General features: G+C 36.1%; 1 pseudogene; it reads left to right on the forward strand.

Annotated features, from left to right (window-relative positions):
- The first annotated feature begins 10,325 nt into the window (after window positions 1-10,325).
- The window catches only part of LOC103742552, an 11,688-nt pseudogene continuing 11,212 nt past the window's right edge, over window positions 10,326-10,801 (forward strand).

The raw sequence follows: 10,801 nt of genomic DNA on the forward strand, positions 1-10,801 counted from the left end.
GAAAGAAAAAAGAAAAAAAGAGAGTGAGATGGAGGAAGGGAAGGAGGGAGGGAGGGAGGAAGGAAGGAAGGAAGGAAGGAAAGGAAACAGAGTTTTCCAAGACAGCCAGTTAGTTACTCACATGAACTCACTGCAATGGTGATAGCACGGACAATTCCCACCTAAGCTCAAATCAGACAAAATTCAAGCACAGACATGGGCAAGTGGATAAGAAACCCTAACCTCAGCTGAGGAACTATTGGCAACCAATGGCTGCTGGGAAGGGGAGAGTTAGTCTTATTTAAGGGTGTGTTTGTTGCTGCTCTTTACACAATAGCTAAGAGATGGAAGCAATGTATTTGCCCCTCAACTGATGAGTGGTTAATTAAAATGTGGTATATTTACATAATGGAGTTCTATTTAGCTGTAAAGAAGGAAGAAATAATGAAATTTGCAGGTAAATTAATGGAACTAGAAACTGTTATACTAAGTGAAGTAACATGGACTCAGAAAAACAAAAGGTATATGTTCTCCTTCATCTGTGGATGAGGGGACTCATCTTATTGTAGAGACACTTATACAACCATGTTTGTTGCTGCTCATTTATTTTTTAATTTATTTTTTTAAGCAGAGCATAAGGTAGTGGTTTATTTACAGATGATTAGGTACCCTACATTTACGGCTGCACAGAAATGTCCACACTCAAATACAGATTCTGTGACCTCCTGTGATAGAGGTGCCTCTTGGTGTTCTCAGCTTATATACCCTTGTTCTCAGCTTATATACCCCCCCACATGCAGCTAAGGTTGATTGATTGGGTGCAAGGGATAACTGACTCCCTCCCTTGACTCCTGGATGAGCATGGGAAGGAGGTGTGACTATAGCTTGCTGGCATAGTGGTCAGAGGATATTTCCAGTTAACACTTCACCTCTTCCTCTGGTTCTTACATTCTTTCCACCAACCTCTTCTGCAAAAGTCCCTGAGTCTTGGAGGGGGTGTTAGGCATGGGATGATCTTCCTCTTATTATGGCAAGACACTGAACTTCTGGGTTTGTGCAGCATCTGTTTTCCATGGGCTGTTGGCCAATTTGAGTGGGATTCCATCTGCTATAAAAACACACAGAGCAAGAAACAAGAACATCTAAACAGTGACTGCTATAATAACTTAACATATGGGTGTAAACACAAATGCTTGGTCAGTACTTTAGCAGGTGTATCATTTCCACCTAACAAAGCAATTGCAGTGATTTACCACTGGGACCTATATTCTCCCCTGCCACAGGGGGTTGGCCATGTCTACAGTACCAGATGTGTTCCACTCCTAGGAGCAGGCATTATATCCAATAAAAAATTTGCTGGTTATACATCCACTCGATGCTTGACTATTGCACCAGCAGGAACATCTATTTGGTTTGTTGCTGGTGCAATATATGTGGGGTCTGTTGTTGAAAATTATAGGGGACTATTCTCAGCCAGCCATCTAAGTGTTGCCTTTTGGCACCATGAAAGCCACCCATCCAGTGGCAAGGAGTTTTCAGGCTAGTCTAAGCATGATTTCTCCCTCTCCCACACCCACATAGTGGCATGTCTTCAGCAACAGGGTTTTTCCCATCCACTTCCTGTGTGAAACCAACATTATTGGCAATGACCTTTATAGTTTTGGGGACCTCTTGTGTCCTTCAGGCCAAGAGCTTATAGGGGGCTACCTGCCTCTGGCACTGGGATTTTTCATTTAACAACCCTGTTGCTTTTGGAAGTGTTCCTTCTGTGCTTAAGGCTTTTTTTTTTTTAATGTGTATCTGGAGAATTATTTTCCCCTTTTATTCCCATAGTTCTTTGTATAGTCCTTCTTCCCCTCCTCCCTTTTAACTACCTCCTTTTTTACATATTTTTCCTTTAATAATGCCTTTATCCTACTATTCTCTCTCAGGTTCCTTCTTTCCCTTTACCTCCCTGTTTTCCTTCCATATTCTTGGTTCCTGAAGTTGCATCAGGATATGCACTCACTTAAAAGGATTTGGTGCTAAGATGCCAAGGAGTGGTATAACTGGGTCACATAGTAGGTCCATTTTTAGTTTTTGATGAGTTCTCCACACTGTTTTCCATAGGGGTTTCACAAGTTCATAATCCCATCAGCAGTGAATGAGCATTCCCCTTTCCCCACATTCTCACCAGGATTTGGTATCATTTGTTCTCTTTATCCTAACCAGTCTGATTGGGGTAATGTGAATACTTAGGGTGATTTAAATTTGCATTTCCCTAATTACTAATGATGTTGAACACTTTTTAAGATGCTTCTTAGCCAACGGCCTCTCTCTGACCTGCAGTTGGTTTATCTGGGCCAACTGTATGTCCTTAAACACCCAAAAGGAATGTATAACCAAAGGTTACAGGGGCCAATATAATTTATTAAGAGCCCATACACATAGCTAAAGGCTACACAACAAGCAACAATGCCAGATAGGAGATGCCTTCTTTTGAGTTGTTGGTCAGGGTGGCCAATGGGTCTTCCATATAGTAACCCTGCATAGAACTGGGAAAATGAACAGCAGACCCAAATGTTATCTAAAAGAAAATTGACAATTGATTGTTGGTAGATGAGGAACAGCTGCCCCAACTAAAACAGAGACCTCTAGATAGGCTGACTAGATTCACCATAAGGGCAAGAGGTGGGGAATAGCTGGGTGTGTTGACAAGACAGCAGACAGTAGCAGGGATATCAGAGTATTAGGGCTCCAGTGAGGGGAGGGAGGCTACGGGATGTTGTCATCTGGGAAGTAGGTGTATAGTTGAATAAGATGGTTTGGGATGTTCTGTGTGATACACACACACACACACACACACACACACACAATCAACAAATTTTTTAAAATGTATTATATTTGAGGAGGAAGCATGGAACTTTATGTCATGTTATTTAGTAGAGGTGATAAACATTACCACTGAAATCTACCTGATGACTTTATTTATATATACACAGGTGCCAAGGATCCAAGTGCAACCGATTATGATTAGTAATAAACAGATACATACAGATTAGAGATGCAAGCTCCAACATCTCAGTGTTAGTAGCAAAAACAATGAGTCTTTCTGCAAGGAACAATATATTGTAAAATGAAATGGAGATCTTTTTTAAAGGTTAAAAACTCTTTCAATTTTTTGTCTTACAGGGCTTATACTGAGTTCAATATTGTATAACTATTAATTCTCAACTGTGAACCTAGAAACTTTCAACCACTTATGAAAGAGTGGTGCGTGTTACTGAATATGTTAAAGCTGTAGTGAAATTCTTCTTCTAATCATGTAGTTATTAAAAATTAAAAAAATAATGATTAAAAAATAATCCTTCAAAGCATTAAAATTTGCTCCTTGATAATTACTAGATGTAACATTACCACTCTAATCTACCTGATGACTTTATATCCATGCTCAGATGCCAAGGAGCTCAGAAAGTAACCGACAGTGACTTGTAATAATCAGATATATACAGATTAGAAACGCATGTGCAAACATCTTTATGTCAACTGCATTAAAAATGAATTTATCTGTATGAAACTGTGTATTTTAATAATGAAATGGAGATCTTTTTTAAAGGTTAAAACATCATTTAATTTATGTCTTATAGGGTTTATACTGAGTACAATATTGTATAACTGTAATAATTCAACTGTAAACCTAAAAATTTACAGCCAAATTTGAAAGAGATGCATCTTAGCTCTGGAAATTGTTATTGAATATTTCAATGCTGTTGTATTGAAGTGCTTCTTCTAAGTATGTGTTTATTAAATAAATAATTAAAACGTTAAAAAAATAAAAGTCAATTTAAAAGTTAAAAAAATGTTTCTTAGCCATCTTAATTTCTTCCTTTGAGAACTCTCTGTTTAGATCTTTAGCCCATCTTTTAATTGGGTAATTTGGTTTCTTGCTTCTTTGTTTTTTGAGATCGTTATATATTCTGGATGCTAAACCTCTGTCAGATATGTCTTGGCACACAAAAATGGGGAGAAACCCAATAGAGGGATGCTTTTGAAAGGTGCCCTCAAGAAATTCCAGTGCACTCTGATGTGAACATTTGAATATTTCCCTTTTCTGATCTCTTTGTGGTTCCCTGTCTAGAACTTGTAATGCTAACTACTCTTGCCTTTCCTTCTCCTTCACATCTCCTAGGCAGCAGCCAAGGATTATCTCTTCTCTCTAGAGTTAAGAGTTATGCAATTTGGGAGACTTTTAGATAGACTCATTGAAGGGGTACCTCAATCACCTCACTCTGTGTCCATGTTCAGCATGGAAGAAGCCTATCTAATCCCTAAATTAGACTATTACCTAACCCCTAAAAATGTTTAGGGTTACCTCTTCATAGGGAGGAATGTTAGAGTAGCAAAATGTCCCATTAAAAAAAAAAGAAATAGTACACGAAGTTGTCAGGAAAAATTGATGGGGAGGTATGGGAGGATTTGGAGGGAATGGTGTGGACCTGGATTTGATCAAAACACCATATATGCATGTATAAAATTCTCAATAAATTTTTTTAAAGTTAAAATAAATAAATAAATAAAAAATTACCACCTTCTTTGTAAGAGTTCCCAGTGAGAGGAACTTGGGTGAAATTCCAAAGAATTCAAAAGAATGTTTAAAAGTATCCTCATTGCCCAGCATGCTGTCACATACCTTTAATATTTGAGTGCATATATTTTATATATTTTTGCTCTCATGGTTATTCTTATTTTGATATTAGGTGCTGTAGAGTGTTTCTTTTTATTTCATGAGAGATAAATTCATAACCTGCTGATAGAATTCTAGTAGGTTATAGAGTATTACCGCTGTCCTGGCTTTTATTGGGTGGTATAAGTATGTTACCAGCATCCACTTGATGGCTAAATACTGTAACTACAATGCCAGGGGATTTGACAGCCTCTTCTGACCTCAATGGGCATTGCATGACACTGGTTCACTTATATACATGCAGGCAACACACTCATATACATAAAATGAAAATAATAAATAAAATATAAAAAAAGAAAATAACAATGAATGCTGGTGAAGGTATGAGGGGAGGACCTTTATTTACTGCTGATGGAAATGCAGTAACCATGCAACGATTTATGGAAATAAGCATGGATATTCTTCAAGGCACAGAAACAAAAGCAAAAATCTGAAAATAGAACTACCATATGACCATGGGACACAGTTCAAGGACTCTAAGTTGGTATAGCTCAGAGGTAATTGTACATCTCTGTTTATTGTACTATTAAAACAGCCAAGAAACAGAATCAATGTTGATTAAAAGATTAAAAAGAAAGGAAAGAAAAAAAATCTACCACCTCTACGCAGTGAAATTTTATATGGCCTTAAAAGACTGTAATAATAACATTTCCAGGAAATTCATCACAACTGAATATCATTAAGTGAAACAAGCCAGACTCTGAAAAACAAATGCTTCATGTTTTCTTTATGTGAATCCTAGAATTTACATTTTATGTGTGATTGTGTGTGTGTGTGCACATATGCGTGCGTGTTTGTGTGTGTGTGTGTGTGTGTGTGTGTGTGTGTGTGTGTAGATCATGAACATGTAAAGCGATTCCTGAGAGATGACAAAGATTCCTCAGGGGGCAGATGAGGATGGTATATCTCACTGCCTCTAAGTGTGAAGTGAGCAATCTGGTTATGTTCATGTTTTTCAAGTACTTTTCTTTGTAGTACAAACAAATTCCTATCATAGGCTGTTATAGGTACCATGTGATCTAGAAAAACATTCTACTTCACTCAGATGAAAAGAAAGCACTAAGAGTTCTGTGAATTCAGTTATAAGACACATAGGAGATTCTACCAGCTGAAGAACTTTATCAAGAGTTTGGCTTGTTCCAAAATGGTCAGTTTTCAATTTACCAAACACAGGAGATGTAATTTTTATTTCTTCCATTGCCTCATATATTAGCTCATCATTCTGCAGTAGTAAATTGTGACTTATTAACTTTATTTCTTCATAGATTTTGTAGAACTAAATATTTGTTCACGTATATTTCATCTTGATAGGCAAGAGTGTTTAGTGCTTTCTTAGAAGAGATGCACATTACATGGGAACTGTTGATTTTATGCTATTTGATTTTTACTTGAAAAATACAAGTTTTAAAATATTTTATATATAATTTTTATTTTATGTGTATGAGTGTATTGCCTACATGTATGTGAGTGCACCCGTGTCGTGCAATGCCACGGAGGTCAGAAGAGGCCTTGAAATTCCCTGGAACTGGAGTTAAGGATGGTTCGTAGCTGCCATGTGGGTGCTGGGAGTCAAACCTGGGTCCTCTGCAAGACCAGTCAGTGCTCTTAACCACTGAGCTATCTCTCCAGCCAAAAAAAGACAAATTTTAATGAAACCTACCCTCTGATAAAACTCTTTAGCTTGTTCAAATGGGTATATATGTCATCATATATCTAACCATAAAAAACTAAAAATCCAATGTCTATCTAAGCACATTATGACATTTGTCCACTGGGGTTAATGACATGAGAACAACCATAGAGGCCATCAGGTATTGTTCACCTGTAGGAAAATAATTGGTTTTTCTCTGTACAATGATTACTCAATTCATATTAGTTTAAAATTAAGTGAAAATGTTAACATCATTTAGACTCTTGCAGTTCTCTCCAACATGGATTTAGGCCTTGATTGAAAGTCGACATTCTAACTGAAAGCACAGAACTATGACTGTCTTTTTTTTTTTAATTAATTAACCATTTATTTTTTAACATTTTTTTTTAAATTTGAGCTTCTAAGGTCCCTGTCTTTGCCCCACAGAGGTCTTTGGTAAGAGTCAATTTCACAGAGAAAGGCCATGCTATGCTTGGGTGTAGATAGATGGAAGACTGTGGATACTTTCTTTGTCAGGATGCTATAAATATTATTTGCCTTATCTAAATGTTTGATAATTCATAGCTCATATTTTATTAATTATTGCAATTTATATTTTTTCTTATTATAGGTTCTTCATCATACTTATAAGTTAGATCATTTTACTTGGCAAGATCTTAGCTTCTCTCCTCTAGGGATTGAAAAGTGAAGAAATCTGTTGAGGAGAGATTGCCAAATTTGAATTTGTTCCAAATAGGCTAACATGAATATATAATGACCATACAGTTTCTCCCGCTTAAAATAAGGATGATGTAAAAGTCACCAGCTGTATCTTCACATATAAATGGAAGAAGTGCTTTTCTGGTAAAATGACCTGAGAACTTTCTGAGAATATCACTCCATCTCAACTGGAGGATATCTTACTCAGTCTCTAGGCCTCACAGAGTCATGTTTGATCGACTGTTCTTTCCATGACAGCAGATAGAAGTTTGTGAAAGGTTAGATTTTCCTGAGGTGAAATCAGAAAGATATAAGAATGGATTTTTAATTGGGAAGAAAGAAGTTTCACCTAAGAAGACATTTGAATGTAAAAAAAAAATCTGCCTCTACTTGTGGAAGCCTTCTCTCAGAAATTAAATCAAATTGGCCTTGGTAAATAGAGGACCAAAATGTAGGCACTTAAATTAGTCCATTGAATCATAAGTCTTCATAGTAGAGTCATATTTTTATTTGCTTCATAATAAATAACTGAGTGTTTGTATGTTTGAACTACCCAATAATGGACCTACCTGGTCAGGTTGATTTCCACTAATTAAACCATTTGACGTAGTAATGAAAGCATATATCTTAATTGTCCATGAAGGTAAGAATTTTAAATTACTTTTACATAGTAAATGTGGATTTTAAATATTCTTATATCTTGGGCTTCCACTTTGACACTTTTATATCTTTCTGAAAGATTGATAATTGGAATCTGGTGTGTGAGTATAGAAACCAAAGTCAATTATGGTTATTTCTAGATCTATGCAGAAATTGTACTTTATCACACTTTTATGGTCATAGAAAAGCTAATTGATATATCTAATTGCTTAAGTAAAAGAAGCAGTAATTTTCTAAACCTTGGACAACACCCAAGATGTGAGTATAAAAACAACTGACCAAAGATGCTAGGTGAAAGTGCTGTCTATAATATTTTGTCGTTGCATATTACACTTTAAGAAAAATTCTAAATAGTAATTACACTAGCCAATAAGATACATAACATAAAAATTAGCAGTGATTGGTGAAAAGATACATGCACACAAAAAGCTGTACTTCAAGGAAAACTAAACAGACTCCTTTCTGGACTTATGATCTTCAACAGGTGCCTTTGTGAGTCTACAGCTTCAAGAAGACAGATTTCCTGAATGAAATTAAACAGTCATGCAAATGAGACATGTACAAGGTGCATCATGGCTGCCATCTAATGAAAATCAGACTCTGTGCAGCTGTTTTTGACTCTGCGCATCCACATATGTGTTTCTTGTCAAAATATATTCCTTCACAGGTAAATATTGCAATTTCTTTTATATGTATACATACCAAAATAAATATTCCCTAATGATATACTACTAACCCCAGTCTAAAAATAGTTCATGAGTAACAAGTATAATATTCTTTATGTGCTAGTTCATGTGTATAATTATTAAATTGACAGAGGTTCTATGATTTATTTTAATCCTTTATTCACAATGAAACCTCCAGGAATATGAGGGATACTTTTTAATAATTTAGATTTTACTGGTGTTTAGTAGTGTTGTGAGTGCTTTGCATTTATTTAAACTGAAACTCTATAAAGTAGGTTTCCTGGGGAAAATGATGAAACAGATGCACAGGGAAGATTAGAGAGGTGCTGATTGCCATATAAGTAGTGGGTAATTGAATCTGGGAGTGCAACAGGTACACCATGGGTCCAAAGTGCACACAGACTAGAAAAATTAGACAGGTTATTTGGTCACAGGAGTTCTCACGTATCTGTTACTACTGGGTGGCATTTCTCAAGTAATGGAAATAAATTTGGAAATATTTGTTTGATTATAAAATATGAAAGAAAAAATAAAACCAATAATAAGAAATGTAGGGTACACTAACATTAGTATAGTTTAGATTGAAATAATTCTGAGATCCCCATAGTTCAATCTCTTTATTTTCCATTATAAAAACAGAAATATATTTTAATTACATTTAGAAAACAACCCAAGCCCTCACCTCCTCAACCAGTTCCTAAATCTTCCTATTAATTATTCTGGTTTCTGGAATCTCTATGATTAAATTGCATTTTGAGTGATTCTTACATCTTGGTAAAGTTACAAATAAAATTACATCCCTCTACTTACTGCTAGTCCTTGTAGTTTCCTTTCTAAAAAATATTTCATTTTTATTTATTATTTTTTATTTTATTTTATTTTTGTTGTTTTTATTTTATGTGTATGCATGTATTACCTGCATGTAGGTAAGTGTACCCGTTTTGTACAATGCCTGTGGATGACAGAAGGGCTGTCGGATCCCCTGGAACTGGAGTTACAGACATTTGTTAGCTGCCATGTGGGTATTGGGATTTGAACCCAGATCTTCTGCAAAAACAGTCAGTGTTCTTAACTGCTGAGCCATCTCTCCAGCCCCCTAGTCCTTGTAGTTTCAATTTTCACTAACTTCATTACTTAGCTTACCACAAGAATTCTGAAAATAAAGCATAGTAAGTTCTAATGCAGCAGTTGGTAGTAGTGATTAATTCATTTAGCTTATTTAATTAAAATTTCAGAAACTCAGGGTAATGAATATAAACATATCTTGAACCAAAATGTGCAAGGATGCAAAGGAAAATATTGTTGTTCCTGGTCAAGGTAACAGTAAGCTAATTAATTTATAGTTACTTTATGCAGTCTAGAATCTTGAGACATATTGAATGATTCATAAGGAGAGAACATCCTTTGAGACATGAATGACTGACCATCAGAATTCATAGAAGAATACAACAGCATTGTGAGATATTTCAGTTTTGTTGTTAATTTCAGTAATTTATAGATTTTTAGTTATACACCTGCACCATAGATACAGTCTATCAGCTCAAAGAACTGGCTCCATGTCTGTATATTGGTGGCTATCCACCACCATTCTAAGGTATGTTTGTTGGTAGCAAGATTTAGGTTTTTGTTTTTCATTGCTGTATTCTGTGCCAATTTGAGGAAATTGAGAGATTCAGACAATAATAATAATGCCTCAAATGAAATCTTCAGAGGAAAACCAAATTTCTAAAGGTAAGTCTATCATGCTGCTTGGAAGGTGACCTCAGTAGATGCTTACTAAATGTTTCCTGCAGGTGCTCTCCTATAGAACTGAGAGATAAAGATGTCCTTATGAAAGAATGAATTCACTGTCATCCTCTTCACAGTTTCACATCAGGACCTGTTCCCCTGAGCTCCCTGCTTAGAAACAATCTGTATTGAAGAGTAAATGGGACAGAAAAACAATGTCACAGAATTTGTTCTCCTGGGACTTACTCAGGATCCTGCTTGGCAAAAGGCATTATTTGTTATGTTTTTACTCATCTACGTTGTAACCATGGTTGGGAACTTGCTAATTGTGGAGACAGTTATTGCCAGCCCCTCATTGAACTCTCCAATGTACTTCTTCCTTGCCTATTTGTCACTCATGGATGCTGTTTATTCCACTTCCATGTCACCCAAGTTGATTATGGACTTACTCCGTGATAAAAAGACCATTTCCTTCACAGCTTGTATGGGACAGCTCTTTATAGAACACTTATTTGGTGGTGCTGAAGTCTTCCTTCTGGTTGTGATGGCTTATGATCGCTATGTGGCCATCTGTAAACCACTGCACTATTTGACCATCATGAATCGACGCGTTTGTGTCCTTCTGTTGGTTATGGCCTGGATTGGAGGGTTTGTGCACTCTGTGGTTCAATTTGT

This window comes from Nannospalax galili, unplaced genomic scaffold, assembly GCF_000622305.1.
Source record: "Nannospalax galili isolate Female #2095 unplaced genomic scaffold, S.galili_v1.0 scaffold1200, whole genome shotgun sequence".
NCBI lineage: Eukaryota > Metazoa > Chordata > Mammalia > Rodentia > Spalacidae > Nannospalax > Nannospalax galili.